This window comes from Macrotis lagotis, chromosome 1, assembly GCF_037893015.1.
Source record: "Macrotis lagotis isolate mMagLag1 chromosome 1, bilby.v1.9.chrom.fasta, whole genome shotgun sequence".
In the NCBI taxonomy this organism is placed as follows: domain Eukaryota; kingdom Metazoa; phylum Chordata; class Mammalia; order Peramelemorphia; family Peramelidae; genus Macrotis; species Macrotis lagotis.
The window spans coordinates 588,190,851-588,205,202 of NC_133658.1; the positions used below are offsets into that span (position 1 = coordinate 588,190,851).

A 14,352-nucleotide genomic window follows, 5' to 3' on the forward strand; every position below is an offset into this window, starting at 1 on the left:
AAATTATGTCTCAAGGTTGTTTTAATTTGAATTTATCTAATCAATAAATATTTAGGGCATTTTTATGCTATAGATTGTTTTGATTTAGGCACTACTTTGTTAGAAAGAATGTTGACATGTTAGAGCCCATCTGGTAGAGGTATCCAGGATGATGATGGTACAGGAGACTATGCCATAGAAAGATCAGATGAAGGAACTAGGGGACGTTTTGCCTAGAGAAAAGAAATCATGGAAGACACTATCTCTAGGGATCAGAAAAAGAGAATTTTGGGTAGATTCTGGAAGACAGTTTGAACTTGACATTATTTTTTATGTCAACATATTTCACCATCTAACAATTTCACCATCTAAAAATTGGAATACAATGCAACTATTTCACATAGAGCACTGACTTATGCTAGTAATTAGATAAATGGTGGGGAAAGGACAATTCCTTTAGGAAAGATGTAAGAGCTGAATTGGTACTTGGAAAGGGCAAATTAAAAACTAGGTTAGATCAAGTGGGATTTACACTAAGAATTCAGGGATAGTTTAACACAATGAAAACTATTAATATAATTGATTATATCAATGACAAAAGTTTAAAAAACATATGATTATATCAATGATGTAGAAAAAGCTTTTAATAAAGAACAACACTTTTCTAGTAAAGAATTTCTAAGTATAGGTAAAAATGTATTTTTCCTTAAATTGACAAAAAAAATCTAAAAAACTATTATTTAAAATGGGGATATAAGTTTTTAAAAAATTATAGCATATTAGGAAAGTGTTTGTTTTATTCCATAAATTAAAAATAAACTAATATTTTTTAAACTGGGTTGCAACCAAGATTGCTGTTGTTGTTTCAAGAGGGGCAAAAATAAGTGAGAGAAGATTCATTCCAATATTAAGGATCAAGATTCAAAGAAATACAGGGGATTGATTCTCTGGAAGTCTTGAAGTAGACTTAACAGAAACACATAGGAGGAGATTCCTATTTGGGAAGAATAAATGGCTTTTAATATTATATGTAATACTTTGTAAGTGCAAAAAAGTAGTCCTTGGTGAAATAATTTACTGCTCTATTTGCAATTCAATTTAAGCAAAAATCATGTCTTAAATGGGAGGCTAAGAACTAAGGGCTGCATCAAACACTATTGGCCATGGCTATGAATGACATATAAAATAAATTGTATACATCCCACTAAGTGTCAATTATTGTTCATCATAAACTGGTACTTTCACAAGCATCTTTAAGTTTTCAATCATGTACTTTATAGCTCAGCCAAGACTTTTATATACTGACAGTTTCAGGTCCAACAGGATTAAATGGAAAGATAGTCATCACATCAACAGCATGAGATAGATAAAATGATTTGAGACAGAGCAGTAAGACTGGACCAATTTCTTCTCTACCATGAATCTATTACAAAATCTTGTATGACACTTTCAAGGTTTTCTCAAAGTTTCACTCTCCCAGGATCTTTTCCTCTGGTCTCAGAGTATCTGAAACTCTGCCCCAAGATAATCATCTCCCCAAAGCTTCCCCCACCCCACCCCACCCCACCCCACTTTGAAATCTTTTTGGTCTATAAAAGTCCTCATTCAGATGCTTTTAAACTAATGTGCTAACACTTAGAGTTGACTGTGTAATCCTGACAGCAAAACTCTTTAGGAATTGATTGTAAATTTTGAGGAAAGAAGGTTATGGTGGTGTTGGAGTGTGTATGCATGAGTGTGTTTATGTGTGTATGTGTTTTGGAGGTAGCAGAGTAAAACCTGGAATTAAGGTATTTTATTTGGATTAATCAGTCCTTGGATGGAACTTTGGAAACTGAAGTGGAGAAGGGTTCCATGTGAACAGCTGTTAAACCTGAGTCATTTGGTCCTGAGAGATAGGAAAGCACCATTCTGAAGGGACAGATTATGGGTTCCATTGCCTTCAGCTGATCGAAAGGGAGACCAATTCAGATCCCGGAATCTGGAATAGCAGAAACAGGTGCCATGAGGTGTCCAGTGTGGGAATGCAACCAATCCTGAAGAAGTCTGTGGGAATCCCAGGGAGAGTTATCTTTTTTTGTGCTGGTCAGTTATCTTTTTTTGTGCTTGGAATGGGTTCACCCCAAGAGAGGGGAACCTGCCTTGGAAAATATTGTAGTTCCAGTGGCCTCCAGTGAGCCAAAGACTGAATCCCATTGACCATCACAACTCAAAGATGGAAGGTCTGAAAAGAAAGATGATACTTTTGATTTAGCCCATTGAGAGACAGGTTAGGATGTACCAGGTTATCTAATAGTATCACACAGCAAAGGCTAGTGCTTGCCCAGCATTGTTGATGTAAGGAGGTTGCCTCACTGATATGGGAGGAATAGTAACCATTTAAGGCCAAGACCATCCTCAATAGTCCTGTTCCCTAAAAGTCAGGCCCTGGGATGGATTGATTCTGAGCAAGGCAAATGAGAAGGATGTCTAGAACAGTATACTCTTCATTGTAATAAATAAAATTGTGCAACTCGAACCTCCAATCATTGTTTCATTGATGTGGTCATCTTCAAAGAGGATGACTAGTAGTAATAATAACATTGGCACTTTTCAATTTTCTGTCATCTTGGCTACACTCCTCCCTCTAATTTCTTTAAAGATAGTGGAGATAATTTTGTTCAAAGTTCTTCTGATCATCAATGACAGATAAAGCACAAAATAGGTAGCTACATATTGACAAAGCTGATTGCTATAGTGCTAAATGAAACCTATATAGGGTCTAGGTAAAGAAGAATTCTGAATTGATAAAGGTCTATCAGATTTCAGATTGTGATGTTTTATGATGCTTTTGTTTGTGATGACAATGTCTTGGTTGCATCAAGGCCTACAATAGCATCAAATACCAGGCATTGTGGCAGAAGGTGGGGTCTCATTGCAAACCCTCTCATGCAGAAATACATTGATAGTACCATCAAGACCACAGAGGGACATGACTAAACAGAGCCTGCCCATGTCTTGCCCCAGAAAACCAGCAGCAGGCCTTGGGCTGCAACTGAATTGGTGGCAACAACAGCTACTTCTGAAGCTCTCAGCCCTGAGATGATAAGGGACTTGGATAGCTGGTCAGAAGGATATTATAGAAATCTCTTTGTTGGCACTGGTTCCAGGATTCTGTTATATTATGCATAATAATATGTGTGTCATAATCCCAGACTGAAGAGGAGCACTAGTCCACCAAAGCTTGTAGCTACAGGGGAATGGAAACTGGTTACAGTTCCAGGAAAGAAGAGTGCATGTGGCCAGCCAGTCCAAGACCACAGCACAGACTAAGAGAGAAGTAAAGACAAACCTCTCCTTAGATCATACCATTGTGGAAAAACTGAAAGTTTACACACCTCCAGAACTAGCACTGAAAAATAGAAACACAAAAACCCTGAAACTGGGTACAGTGCCCTGGGGAATAGGCTTTAATAGTAATATAAAGTTAATAATCAAGAAATACTCTGGAAAATGAGCAAACAATAACAACAAAAAAAAATATCCTCACTATAAAGATTTACTCTGGTGGTAGTAAAGATCAAAACACAAACTGAGAGGAAGGCAACAAAGTCAAAACTGCTGTAACCAAAGCATAAAAGAAAAATGTGCATATTATAAGACCCAAAAAGAATCCTTAGAAGAATTCAAAACGGATATTAAATGTCAAATAAGAAAGGTAAATTAGGGGCGGTTGGTGGTGTAGTGGATAAAGCACTGGCCTTGGAGTCAGGAGTACCTGGGTTCAAATCCAGCCTCAGACACTTAATAACTACCTAGCTGTGCGGCCTTGGGCAAGCCACTTAACCCCATCTGCCTTGCAAAAACCTAAAAAAAAAAAAAGAAAAAAAAAAGAAAGGTAAATTAAAATTGGGAAAAAATGACAGTGATGCAAGAAAATCATAGGAAAAAAGTGAATAGCATGCTAAAGGAGGCACAAAAATACTGAAGAAAATAACACCTTAAAACAGAATAGTCCAAATGGTAAAAGAGGCACAAAAATCCAATAGGAAAAGAATGTCTAAAAAAGCAGAGCTGGTGAAATAAAGAGGCATACAGATTCACCAAAGATCCCTTAAAAAGTAGAATTGGCCAAATAGAAAAGGAGGTAAAAGTACTCATTGTAAAAAAAAATTCAATATTTCTTTAAAAATTAGAATTGAACGGGGCAGCAAGGTGGTGCAATCAATAGAGCACTGGCCCTGGAGTCAGGATACCTGAGTCCAAATTTAGCCTTAGACACTTAATAATTACCTAGCTGTGTAGCCTTGGGCAAGTCACTTAACCCCATTGCCTTGCAAAAACTAAAAAAAAATTAGAATTGGACAAGTGAAAGCTTATGAATGCATAAGGTATCAAGAAACATTAAAACAAATTAAAAGAATTTTTTTAAAAGACTGTAAAAATATCTTATTAGAAAAGCAACTGACCTGGGAAACAGATCCAGGAAAGATAATTTCAGAATTATTGGACAATATTAAAGTCATGATTAAAAAAAAAAATCCTAGACATAATTTTTCGAGAAATAATCAAGGAGGGGCAGCTAGGTGGCACAGTGCATAGAGCACTGGCCCTGGAGTCATTTAATAATTGGCCTCAGACACTTAGTAATTGCCTAGCTATGTGACCTTGGGCAAGCCACTTAGCCCCATTGCCTTGCAAAAACCTTAAAAAAAGAGAGCAAGTGAAAGAAATAATCAAGGAAAATTATCCTGGTATTCTATAACCAGAAGGTAAAAAAGAAATGGAAAGAATAACCTATCACTTCCTGAAAGAGATCTTACAATTTACTCCCAGAAATATTATAGTCAAATTTCAAAGCACCCTGGTCAAGGAGAAAATACTGCAGTCAGAAAGAAACAATTTATATATCATGGATATCCAGTCAGGATCATACAAGATTTAGCAACTTCTACATTAAAGGAACAGAAACTTTAGAATATGATATTTTGGAAGACTAAGGAACTAGGAATACAACAATGAATCACCCAGCAAAACTAAGCATAGTCCTTCAGGGGAAAGATAGACATTAAATAAACATAGAATTTTCACTCATTCTTAATGAAAAGACCAGAGATGAATAGAAAATTTGATTTTCAAATACAAGACTCAAGAAAATCATTAAAAAGGTGAATAGAAAAGAGAAATCACAATGAATTCGATTTACACAGTAAAATGATACTTGTAATTCCTAAGAATGTTGTTATTTTTAGAGCATTCAGAAGGCATATTATGTAGACAGAGATCACAGAAGTGAGCTAAATAAGATAGTATAGTCTCTAAAAAAATAAAATGTCAAAAGAGAAATGCACTGGGAAAGGGGTAGAAGGGAGAGGTGGAGTGAGGCAAATTTTTTCACACAAAAGAGATTTCATAGTGGAAGGGGAAAAAGAGGAAAGTGGACAGGATCACTTGAATCTTACTCATCAAAATTGGCTCAAAGAGGTAATAACATACACTTAATTGGATATAGAAGTATATATTAACCTACATGAAAGTAAGATTAGGGAAATGCAAATTAAAACAACTCTAAAGTACATCCCTCACCTATCAGATTGGCTAATATGAAAAAAAAAAAAAGAAAAATGGCCCATGTTGGAGGGGGGTGTGAAGAAATTGAGACACTAATGCACTTTTGGTGGAGTTTTGAACTGATTCATTCATTTATTAGAACAATTTGGATTTGTGCTCAAAGAGCTATAAAACCACGCATTCCCTTTGACTTAGCAAGGAAGATGATGATGTTTGTCCTTATTCTTGAAGAAGACTGTGACATGCATGTGAATTGGATTTGAGTAAGGAGGTGCTATCCTAAGTCAGGAGCCAACCTCACATTATCCTACAGAGCTACTGGGTCCAGTAACTAAACATGGATCAAGATGACTGGAGATGGTCTTGGATGCAAAGCAATCAGAATTAAGTGACTTGCTCAAGATTACACAGCTAGAAAGTGTCAGGTGTCTGAGACCAGATCTGAATTCAGGTCCTCCTGACTCCAGGGCTGATGCTGCAGATACTACACCGTCAAGCTGACTCAGCAATACCATTACTGGATCTATATTCTACAGAGGTGGGAAAAAACCCAAAAAGGAAAAGGACAATATTGTACAAAACCATTGCTAGCAGATCCTTTAGTGATGACACAGAATTTGAAATTGAGGGGATGCCCATCAATTGAGGAATGGCTGTTCAAGTGTGCTTTAGAATTGTGATATAATAATTCTTTTGTGCTATTATAAGAAATGATGGCAGGATGCTCTCAGAAAATCCTGGAAAGATTTATATGAACTGATGCAAAATGAAGTGAAGAGAACCAGGACAACATTGTACATAGTAACAGCAATATTGTACAATGACCAGATGTGAACGACTTAAATATTCTCAGCAATACAATGATCAAGACATTCCAAAGAACTTATGATGAAAAATGTTCTCCATCTCCAGAGAAAGATCTAATGAGTCTGACTGAATGCAAATCAAAGCATTTTTTAAACTTTATTTTTCTTGGGAGTTTTTTTGGGGGGGTGATGAGTCTGTTTTCTTTCACAATGTGACTAATGTGGAAATATGTTTTGATGTATAACTAAAATCAAATTGCTTGCCTTCTCACCATGAGAGGGGAGGGAAATAGGGAGAGAATTTAGAACTTGAAATTTTAAAAAGAATATTAAAAATTGTTTGTACATATAATTGGGGAAATAAAATAGCAAATAAAATTAAATTTTAAAAAATTTTGAATTATTCAGATATCTTAGTCAATAAACATTAAGTGCTAGGCATTTTCCTAACCACTGGGGATACACAAATCTACAAAACAGAAAATAATTATGAGAGGAAAGGCACTAGAATTAAGAGAGGTTGAAAAAGACTTCCTGTTGAAGTAAAGTAAAGAAGTAAGTAAAACTTAGAAGAAGTCAAGGAAGGCTGAAGAAAATGGGGGACAAGAGAATTTCAGACATGGAGAATGTCTAGTGAAAATGACTTGAACCAAGTAATGGAGACCAGTGTCACTGGATCAAGGACTCAATGGCAAGAGTGAGGAGTGAGAAGACTGGAAAAGTAGGAGAAGACTAAGTTATAATCGTTTAATACTAGAGTCACTGGAGTTTATTAAATAGAGGAACTGACATGGTCGAACCTGTGCTTTAGGAAAAAACACTTTGGTGTCTGAATGAATGAATGGATTGGAGTGGGGAGAGACTTAAGGCAGGAAGACCTGTCAGCAAGTTATTGCAAGTGTGAAGCGATAAGGTCCTCTACCAGAGAAGTGGCAGTGTCACAGAAAAGGGGGCATATTTGAGGGATGTTGCTACAACAAAGTTGACCATCCATGGCAACAGATTGGCTAGTGAGGGGTCAATTATAACATCTAGGCTGTGAGCCTGGACAACTTGGAAGATGGTGTTGCCCTCAATAGTAATGGAAAACATAGGAGCTGATAAGTTTTAGGGGAAAAAATAATGAGTTCGTTTTGGACTGATGAGTTTAAAATATCTACTAGACATCCATTTGAAACGACTAAAAGTCATTGGAGATAACAGAAAACTGTTAGAACAAGAGAGGTAGATTTGAGAGTCATCACCATAGATAATGCTGATAAGGTATGTTTGGCAGATACCTTGTTCAAGCAGAGGCTTTAAGATAGAAATTGCTTTACCAAATTAAATTCCTTTTAATATGATGAGATTTTGTCTTCTCTATATCTTTTAGTCAGGGGCAAGATTTGCATGTGTGTGTGTGCATACACACACACACACACACACACACACACACATATATATATATGCATGTTTATATTTGTATATATATGCAAACATTGCACATATGCATATAAATATATGTATAGATATTAACATTACATTACATGTAAACTTGATGACAAGGAATTGGAAAAAAACTTAAATGTCCAACAATTGGTAAATAAATGAAAAATATGATAAACCACTAATGAATATTGTGAATATTATTGCTTCATTAAGCAGCTAGGAGGTGGGAGTGGGGCATAGCAGAATAAATTTGCAGAAAGCTTGAAGTGAGACCCAATTAAGTCAGATCTTTCTAAGAGATACAAGGATGAAACCAGAAAGATAGCAAACAGATTATAAATTGCAAAGAATTTTCAGCATTTCTCCAACAAACTGCTTTCTCCATCTGTGACAGTGGAGTCACCAGTCCCTAATATGCTTGCTACTAACGAAAACAAAGCTGGGAAGAATAACAGAGACAGACCATATCTAGCCAAGGGAATTCTGTGCTAGAGACTACAGTTTTGAGTGAACTGAGGGACTGATTCTCAATGTACCTGAAAAAAGTGAAAGATAATAAATGATTAGTAAAAAAAAAATCACAATGTCATTCCTCCTGTAAAAAAGCAATCAAGGACAGTAATTGCCCCTAAATAAATGCCTACTTTTCTCATTTCTATATACACTTTCTGATATATACATATCAAGGGCATCGCTGGTGAAAATATTTCATGATATTATGTTTCAGTATATAATTTACTGTAAGGTACAAAGAATCAGATTGTGTTTATTTAAAAATATTTGATTTGATAGAATAAATTGTATCCTTAAAGGATCTCCTCTAGAAAAAGATGTTTTTCATAAATATTAAGATACTAAAAGATTCCTTGATATAGATATCATTATAGAGATATTACTCAAAAGTTTGTTAATTAATATCAATAAGACATAAAACATTGTGATGTATACTGTTTATAATTGTTTTCTATTGATTTGGAACAGATCTAGTATATAGGTCAAATAAAAGGGAGATTTCTATAGACTATAGGATCTTCCAGTGAATTTTAATATGCAAATTGACTCAGTGAAACTCCATACATAGGAAAAACAAATGGTGAAGACTGTGACATGAAGTTTAATGGGCATTTGATAGATCTGGTCAAAAGTACAGGCATCTCATTTTATTGTGCTTCACTTTATTGCCTTTCATAGATATGCATTTTTCAAAAGTAGAAGTGAATTGAAGCCATTTTTCTAGCAGCATGTGCCCATAATGTCTCTGCATCACATTTTGATAATTCTCACAATATTTCAAGATTTTCCATCATTATTGTTATTATATCTGTTATAGTGAGCTGAAATTGGTGATCACTGATGTTAGCATTGTTATTATTTTGTGATGCCACTAATAGCTTCCATATATAATGGTGAACTTGATAAATGTTGCGTGTATTCTGACTTCTCTATCATCCAACTGTTCTCCCATCTCTCTCCTACTGCTCAGTTCTCCTTATTTTCTAAGACTCATCAGTATTAAAAAATATTACATAAGCTTAGTTGATAATGCTGTGGCAAGTTTTGATGGGATTGACTTTTTTTGAAAGAAGTGGGTAAAATGCATACTTAATAGACTACAATGTAATATAAATATAACTTTTATATTCAGTGGGGAACTGAAAATTTGTGTGACTCATTTTATTGTGATATTCTCTTTATTACAGCAGTCTGGAAATGAACCTGCAATATTTCCATGCTAAGTCTGTACATGTAAATTGAATAGTAATTTGTAGATGGAAAATGATCTGGTCCCAAAACTAAATAAATAGAGTAGAGCAGGAGAGTAGGTTTGATTGCAATTTTAAAGAATTCTCATACAGATGGTTATAAGGACACATATTTTTGAACTAGAAACTGCCTTCTTAAGCACATCCTCTCCCCTGTAATAGAGTGATGGCTTCAGAAGCTTTTGAAGATATTTGGTAAAGCCTCCAAAAACACACTGCTGGTTTTTTTTCTACTTGTTCATTCTGTAGTTTCCTTTCTTACACTCAGTTTTCACCTTTCAGTCAGTGTTCTAAGAATAACCTTCTCATTCTTTATTGTCTCTTAGAACACAGGAAGAACTAATGATTACTAAGTGAAATCAGGCATCTTACACACACACTTCTAATGACCAGGTCTGCCATAACTTCACTGATCTCTTGAAAAATTAAATGTAGAGGCTTCAGAAAAATTACTTTCTTTACTGCTCTGAGGATTTTCCCCACTCTTACTTTTGTCCTCTATTACAAATATTTGAGGTTCAGGTGGAAGGCTGATTATTGCTTACATGGAGATGTTCATGCATGTTTGTGTATATGCAGAAGATGTAGACAATGTCTTTTTAAGAGACAAATTTTACTTATGAAAGGTATTCTTTCTAAAGGATAAGTAGTTGCAAATATGCAAGAGTGAACCAATGCCTTGTGTGTTTTTCACTTTTCATAGGCTTTATGTACCAAAATGTCTTTGTTACAATATATACCTTATTGCTGGGGCAGCTAGGTAGCATGGTGGATAGAGCCTTTTCCTTCTGACTGCCCTAGGGAAAGCACTTTTTTTTTAGAGGAGAGGTAATATCTCGCTTAAAGTACTTTGATTCTTTGATTTTTAAAAATTTTTGTTGTTAGTAAATAATTCTCATCTATAATTAGCCTGCTTCCTGTAAGATGAAGAATCCATAGGTTTTTATCAGGTTCAGAAGAATTTTATGAGTTTGTATAAAAAAAATCTGTCTCCCCATAGAATCACTGATCAAAATTGGTTCTAAAATGGGGTGGGGTGTGTGTGTCTGTGTGTGTGTGTGTGTGTGTGTGTGTGTGTCTGAAAGAAGAAAAAATATTTTGGAGACAAATGACTTACATTTTTTGGGTAAAACCTTTGGTTTAAAATGCCATTCCCCGGAGTCCAATCTGGGGTGGTTTAACAGATTAGTGCTTAAAGACGTTAGTCCTTTGACTATGTCCAATTTTTTTACAGATATTAATTCTGTTTGAAAGGTACACTCCAGCAGAATTGCATTATATCTTTTTGCCAAACTTATCTTTAAATTTCAATCTTGTGGGAGGGGGGGAGATCTAATCCAACTAGTCTCTTTGTTCTAACAAGACTAAAAAATAAACGGCTTTGAAGATAAGGTTGAAACTAAGGATTTAAGGATATTTTGTTGACCTCGAAGTCTTTTTCTCTATTATATTGACAATTTCAAAACATTTTTGGATTTTTATTTAGAAAGAACCAGCAAATTGCCCCTATCTTCCTTTTGAAAAGCAGCCCATTACAACCAAAGAAGTGATCATTTTAAGTATTATCATTTGTAAATGAGGGGATTGGACTGTGTATACTCTTAAGGATTTTTCAAACAAATGGGAGCTAACTAAAATAATCATAATATAATGGTGGGCTTATGAGAATATACAGTCTTAGAATGACACTTTCAAAATGACCCAAAGCCACCCATCAGTCTGTATGCCTGAGACTGCTCTAAAGGTGGACAAATTGACCTTCAAGAAAGGTGATTTTTTTTTAAAATGGAGCCAGAAAATAATCTCCTTGATATATTAAACTTCCAAATAACTATGAAAACAAAAAAAAAAGTCTAAGGTAGTTCAAGCATTCAGGCAACTAGAGAAGCATTTGAAGCAATACTTTACCCCTAGTCTTAGACTCCCCCACCTCCTCAAAGAGCCTGTGCTTGCAGCTTGCTGGTGCGCATGCTCCACTGTTCCTCCTTTAATTCCCCATTCAGGGTTTTTCTTTCTTTTTTTTCCCACTGTGGCCTTCTCTCCTCGCCTTCCCCTGAGCCTCTCCCTCCCCCTCTCCCTCCGTCCCTTTCAGGCGTGACATCTGGGAAGTGAAGAGGAAGGAGCCTGTAGGGTTAGCGCCCCAGAGCGCTTCAGTGGCAGCTTTCTCTATGATGCTCTGAGCTTCTAGCGGCTGCCTAAGCAGATTGTGAATCAGAAGGGATTCTCAGCTTCTGTTTATTTTCCGGTTGTTTTTACCCCTCCCAGTCGGAGGGAAATGGAAACACTGGCAGACACCTTCACCCAGACGTCCTGTCCTCAGTTCTGACACTTCAGTTTTTCCCTCCTGGTCCGAAGGCAATAACTTCCAGACTTCAGCAAAGGAGCAGAAAGATCTATTCCTTTCCTCGCTAGAAGAGACAGGTAAAACTGTAGCTGCCTGGAATCCATGGTCTTTTACGCAGCAGAGAAGCTGTTTTGTTCTTATTTCTCATACCTGTGATTGTTTCTGTGCCAGCTACTCTCTTCTTCTTTTGCTATTCCCTCCTTCCCCACCCCCACCCCTCCTGTGGATATTTGGAAGGGCAAGAGAAACCTGGGCTGAAAACAGGACGACATTTAAATCCTTTGCTTTTCAGCATAAATATCTCTGTACGCTGCGGAAAGGATGGAGAAATATGTCTTTCATATATCCCAGGGAAAAGAATCTCTCTCTACCCTTGTCATTAAAGACTTGCCTAGGGCTGTCTGAAGACTAAGTTGAATTAAATAATTGAGAAACCATTTTTTCCCCCTATGAAACTAAGACTTGGGGGTTGGGGGTTGGGGAGTTAGCAACTCAACTCCTTCACAGAGCTCAACAGAGATTCTGTTTCTTCTTAGTGGTGAGCAATGACTTGTGGCATCATGAATTTAGAGGCTCACCTTCCCATTTGCCATCTCTTTATCTGTATCTAAATCTGCCTTGGTTCAAAACTGATCAAATGTTTTAGTATCTTTTCCTTTTCACTTTACTCCATAATAAGCAAGAAGTCCAACAGTATGTTCCCCAGCTTGGAGAAGGCAATATATTATAGTTCTTCCCTGAGCTCCAATGCTAGAATCATGCAGGGATGTCAGTATTTACAATTTGCTTTGTGAGCTTAGAGGTGATGGTTAAGAGGATGGGGAGAAAATAGAAGAAAAGAGGAAAGGGAAAGAAGGGAAATGAGAAAGATAAAATCTAAGAGAATTGAGGAATCAGGATTACATTTTTGCCTAGGTCTCCAGGTGCACAGATCTATTTAATGTCTCACTAATCCCAATTAGACCATAGGTTCATGTCCACATAAATTGTACATGTACATTTACTTAGTGGCAAGCCAAAAATACTAAGAAGAGTCTTTCACCTTAAAACTATTACTGAGAATTTGGGATATCAGCTTCCATGTTGACCTCCAAACTATATTTTTATTAACCCTTCCCTCACTTCTCAGATACATATGTAGATCCCTACATAGGGATCTCTGTAGGTCACAGAAGCTGAACTGAATAAACTCATTAAGAAGCAAAGCTAAATAGTCAACACTCCACAGAAAAGATTTTTGCATACTATTGTATGAAAAAGTGGTGGAGGGAGATTGTATGTTTAATAATATTTTTTCATTGAATTGAAAATTTGATGGAATTATTTCTTGCTCAGTCATTTTCTTCCTCAAGCAGAGTTTAAATTACCTTTTCATATAAGCTTTCATTTTTTAATGAATATTAAATGCATAGTAGCTATTTTGGGGAGCACAGGAAAATCCATGTCTAACTCTAAATTCAGACTATAAGGTTGGTAATCAGCAGGATACAGAGATATTTAAGATCTCCTAGTTTCAGATTCAGTTACCTAGGACTGAGTTTAATGTCTGGGATTTGGGCTCTATTCCTTTCTGTATTCAATGGGAAAAGGTTTTGATGGATGTGTTGCTTATGTCCATGGTGCTGAAGTGATTCTAATTTGTAATCAATGCCTGACTTTATGAGCTACAGTATTTCCTCTGTATTCTCATCACCTTTTGCCACAAGGATTCTGTTTCTACTGCAAATTTTTAAAAATGAATTGTAATTTCATGCAGAAGCAATCTCTATTTGTGTTGATGCACTTTTTTCCTGAAAAGATAGTTTAAGAAAATGATCATGTAAATGGTATTAATGTTAGGATTGTGAATAGTCATTATAATATAATTTAAAATTTTCATGTGACAGATTAGGAAGAGTTTTTAGGCTATAAGCTTAATTTTTCCCAGAGCATTTTTATAACATTTTAAATTTTATTTTATAACAATCTTTTTTCACACTTGTGTTCATGAGCTATGCGAAACAATTCATTTCACAGTTGGCTGTCTCACAGTTTCAGAGCCTATGGATAGAAATGTCTGGTATTATGTAGAACCATCAGGCATTTCCAGTAATTTTAATTTAAGAACAAATGAAGATACTAACTTGAGACTGATTTTCTCTGTCTGCACACCTCATTCTCCCTTCCCAAAATTCCTTAAGTTGAGCAAAAAAATGAAAGATCGATGTAAATTTTGACAGAGGGCCAGATATCCTTAGAAAAATCAATTACTAAAAAGAAAATTTGGCAAAAGTAGTAACATAATACTGGCAATTCTAAATAAAATCTATTTATAGCTTTATAAAATACTTTTTATAATGATTGCTTTTTATCATGGTTCATTTTAGATGGTTTACTGCTAAAAAGTGCTTAATTATTTTTAAATGTGTTCCTTATAACAATGTTATATCAATTAATTCTAATGGACACAAGTTTATCCTCCACATGGAGCAGCATATGCTAT

General features: G+C 35.7%; 1 protein-coding gene across 1 annotated transcript in view; it reads left to right on the plus strand.

Annotated features, from left to right (window-relative positions):
- The first annotated feature begins 11,777 nt into the window (after positions 1–11,777).
- The window catches only part of SLC35G2 (solute carrier family 35 member G2), a 52,071-nt gene continuing 49,496 nt past the window's right edge, over positions 11,778–14,352 (plus strand). Inside the window, exon 1 of the mRNA XM_074234342.1 lies at positions 11,778–11,947. The gene's annotated coding sequence lies outside the window, so the exon portion shown is untranslated. The remainder of the gene's footprint in view (positions 11,948–14,352) is intronic.